This window comes from Lipotes vexillifer, unplaced genomic scaffold (genome assembly GCF_000442215.2).
Source record: "Lipotes vexillifer unplaced genomic scaffold, Lipotes_vexillifer_v1.1 scaffold1691, whole genome shotgun sequence".
Classification (NCBI taxonomy): Eukaryota; Metazoa; Chordata; class Mammalia; order Artiodactyla; family Lipotidae; genus Lipotes; species Lipotes vexillifer.
In genome coordinates this window covers 2,942,268-2,946,324 of record NW_006789046.1, presented here as the reverse complement: position 1 = coordinate 2,946,324, position 4,057 = coordinate 2,942,268, and the positions used below count along the sequence as shown (strand labels likewise).

The window sequence follows — 4,057 nt, the reverse complement described above, 5'->3', positions numbered from 1 at the left end:
AAGAGCGGCAGGACCCAAGCCCACCTGCAGCTCAAGGACCAGCGGCCAGGACCACCGACTCCAGGGGACCCAGCAGGCCCCAGACTGCAGGCTGGCACCATGTCCTCAGATCAGAGAGGGAGGAACACGTGGGGTGGGGAGAGCTCCCTCCCAGCCACGTGCCATGCCCGCAGCACAGCCTCCAAGCGCTGCACACATCTCTCCCCATCTCCCAACCCAGGTTCCAGTCACTCCCCTGGGGAATACAGGCTTCCAGGAACACTGTCCAAGACCAAGCCCAGCAAATCAAGGGCCCCCCATGGCCCCCTCCCCATCCTCTCATCAGAACCCGTTATCTCTCTTCAGATGCCCAAATGCGTTTCACCTTGTGACAGTTACTTGGTTCATTTATTTGCCCGAGGCACATGGAGGCTGACTTACTTTAAGCCATGCCCCCGGCGGTCAGTCGGGGTGGGGGGAGTCTACATGCCTTCTGACCCACACAGTCTTAAACGTGCTTCCACAGTGCTTGGCACCAGTGTCCTAGCGCTCCTTCCTGAGGGCAGGGATCATGCCTTGCTTCTCCCTTATGTCCCCTGGGGCAGAGCTGGGCACCCTGTAACTGCTTATTGCAACACAGGTGAGCCCGATAAGAAAATCGGGATTACGAAACACAGACTGATTGTACACTTTGCGAAAGGAGTTGCCAACAGTGTCTTTACACAGCACCACCCCCATCCCAGACCCCGTGCACTCAAGGCCTCACTCAACTCACAGGAAGCTCACCTGCCTTGGTTTCCCCGAGCACATGTTTGGTGCGGATGCTGCCGTTTCTGAGTCCGTTTCTGAGTGCCTACTGTGTTTCTCCCTGAGTGGCCGCTACCTCGCCCCCATCAGCATGTGCCCAAGGCCAGCCTGTTTGCCCTGGCAACCAGCACGTGCCCTCGGCTGTGGGCCCTGCCCCACCTGGTGCTAGAGACCACCGGAGGGTTTGCAGAAAGCGGCGTCTAGAAATGGGAGCATCCTGAGAAAGACGGCACGGAGGCTGCCCTCCTGGGAGACAGTGGCCCTGGGCCTCGCCATCCAGGCCGTGGGCGAGACTTTATCATCTGGGCCCAGAGAGCTCCTGGATTCACCCTCGACTCCAGAAACCGGCCCAAGCGGCCCAGGTCTGCCAAGCCACTCAGCTGGCTAAGGAACTCCAGGCTCCCGCACTGTGGCAATACCTGAAGAGCAAGCCCAAAGCTGGTTTCCAGCCAGGTTACTGGAGCCGTGTAGGCCTGTAGGAGATGGCGTGCAGGCCTGTAGGAGATCCCATTAGATGAGAGGGAATGAGGCTGGCGGCACATCTGAGCAGGGCTCTGAGACGTGAAAAGACTTCCTGGAAAGGAAGCTCATCCTCACTTTTCTGGAAAGGACAGGGAGCGGGGCCTTCCAGGAGGAGCCCCGGTCACCTCTTCCCACCCCTTCATCCTCAATCTCATAACCTCATAACAAACTCTTTTGCCGACCCCAGTTCCAATCCTACAGGCTGCAAGAGCTAAGGAGATGCCTCCCAGAAACCCTTACACAGGCAGACAGAAAAATGACTGTTTCCTAAGCCAACTGCCTCTTGTAGACACCAAGCCATTTCACAAGCCTGCATCCAGCCAACAATTAAAGGAGCCAGCACACTGCATTAAAGGTCAGTCTTTAGGGACCCCAAGTACAGCAGACCATCACCCTTCCTGGACCCCTGGGCCACCGCCCTGGTGGCACAGTCACCTGTAGGGCTTTAAAACTACAAAAGCCAAGGTCTGAGCCAGACTTCTGATGTCTGCAAAGAGATCCAGACCCAAGGCAATTATGCTCTCAGCCAGAGTGGGGAATCATCGCCAAGGAAGCCATGAACTTGTACCACCTAAAGGAGAGGCAGAGGTGGAAAGGCTACAGCTTTCACTGTGGGGTTTACCCCATGGCCATCTGGGGCCTACACCCTGGGATGTCTCTGGGATATATCCTGAGTTGACTAGGCACAGAAGGGCTGCCCATGGAACAATACTGGGCAGCACCCACCCCAAATTCATGTCCACCCAGAACCTGTGAATGTGACCTTATTTGGAAATAGGGTCTTTGCAGGTATGATCAAGTTAAGAGGACGTCATAGCAGACTAGGGAGGGCCCTGAATCCAACGACTGGTATTCTAATAAGAGAAGAGGGCACCGAGACACACGCACAGAGAACAAGGCCACCAGAAGACAGAGCAGAGATTGGAGAGATGTGTCTACAAGCCAAGGGACGCTAAAGATTGCTGGAGCCACCAGGGGTGGAACAGATTTTCCCTCAAAGCCTCCAGAAGGAACCTACACTGCTAACACCTTCATTTTGGATGTCAGGCCCCCTAAACTGTGAGAGAATCAATTCTTGCTGTTTGACGCCCCTCAGTTTGCGGTCACTTGTTACAGCAGCCACGGGAACCTAATGTAATGGGCTTTGTGGCACGACCCTGGCATCAGTAGGCCCTGTGGAACCTCTGAGCTGGGCTGGGGTTACAAGTTTTGGCTCTACGATGATTCTGATGTGATGACTTGGGCACAAATGCCACGAGATGCAGGTGGCGGAGAGGCTGACATGCAAAGCAAGAGGGGGCCTTGGGGCATTCGGACACTGCTGGACCCTGACCCTTGCTGCCCTTGATCCAAACCCAAAGCAGAAACGGCCCCAGCGCTGCCTCAGGTGACACTGGGCAAGGATGGGAGTGGCTCGCTGGGCATTCTCTCTGTGCGGCCGAGGGGTGTGAGGTGGACCCAAGGCCCGACCCCTTCCTGCTCAGCCCCTGTGAACCAAGCCCTAGAGTCTCCTGAGCCATGGATTCCTTCTGAGCCTGGGCCTGATTCTGCCCTAGAAGCACAGCCTCTCTCTCTGCAAGGGGCCTGGCAGGCCTGGGCTCCCAGGGGACACCGCAGGCAAGGCCGATCCTGGCTCTGCCACTGGGAGGAGCCTCTCCTCCCCCACCCCCCCCGCCAGTCTTGCTGAGCAGCGAAGCCGAACTGGAGAGCTTCCCCAATTCGGGTTGTGTGGAAACCACTCTGCAAGCACACACCGTGCCCCAAGTGCAGGTGGCCTGAGCTACGTGATGCGCACAGGTAGGGTCACCTGAAGACTTCCCGCGCCAGGCCAACAGCGGCGGCTCCAAGGGCCAGCTGAAGCGTGGCCAGGAGCCGTGGGGAGTGTGGGGAGATCAGAGGGGCATGGCTGACAAGAGGAGAAACCCGGAGACCCTGCCTTTGAGTCTGCACAGGTGAGGGCAGCCCAGCCTCACCACAGCTGGCAAGAGGATGCGTGGCTGTCGGCTGAGACTTAGTAGCAGGAAACCTGTCAGGAAGTGAGAGTGAGCTGCAGAGGCCCACCTGCTATGCATCCGTCCTTTTGGTTAAACTGAACCTGCCCCAGGAAAACCTGGCTGACTGTCACCGGGGCGGGAGAGGCCTGCAAGTGTCAGAACTGGATGGAAACCTCTAGGGCCCAGCTGGTTCCTCCCATTTCTGCTGCATTCTCCCCACTTCTGTCTCCTGCCCCTCTGTGTATCAGAACAAATAACTGGGCTCTCCTTTCCTCGCTAGCTCCCATGTGTGGGGAGCAAGGGGTCCTGAGGGGAAGAGATATTTGCTGGGCACTCTAAGCAGCCATACAACCCTACCTGCAACCTCCAGTCACCAAAGTCCCCAGCTTGTGTGGATGTCCTGAAAAAGCAGTCACCACTCAAGGACCCTCCTGCCTGTCCCTGTGTGCAATGCCTCCTGGGCAGGACGTGGGAGGAGCCGGCCCCGGGGCTCTTTCCAGCTGCTCCACTGAGCCCTTGGGGAACCTGACCAGGGGAGGGAAGCTTCCATCCAGCCCCAGCCTAATCTGGTGAGCCCCACAGGCGGCTTGGTGGGAGAGGCCCAGGCAGAGTAGCTCTTCCCCACCCAGCTCCAAGCCCAGAGGAGCCCAACTCCCCTCTCACCCGTGAAAGTTTCTTCCTGGGGTCCCCGGTCCTTCAACCCACCGAGGTCGAGAGTCCCCCCACCCCCTAGGCTGTGTCCCGCACTCTCCCCG

The 4,057-nt window shown here is 58.0% G+C and overlaps 1 protein-coding gene across 1 annotated transcript in view; it reads right to left on the bottom strand.

Annotated features, from left to right (window-relative positions):
• Window positions 1-4,057, bottom strand: part of TIMP2 (TIMP metallopeptidase inhibitor 2) — a 49,555-nt gene that overhangs the window by 44,574 nt on the left and 924 nt on the right. The gene's annotated exons all lie outside the window — the stretch shown is intronic.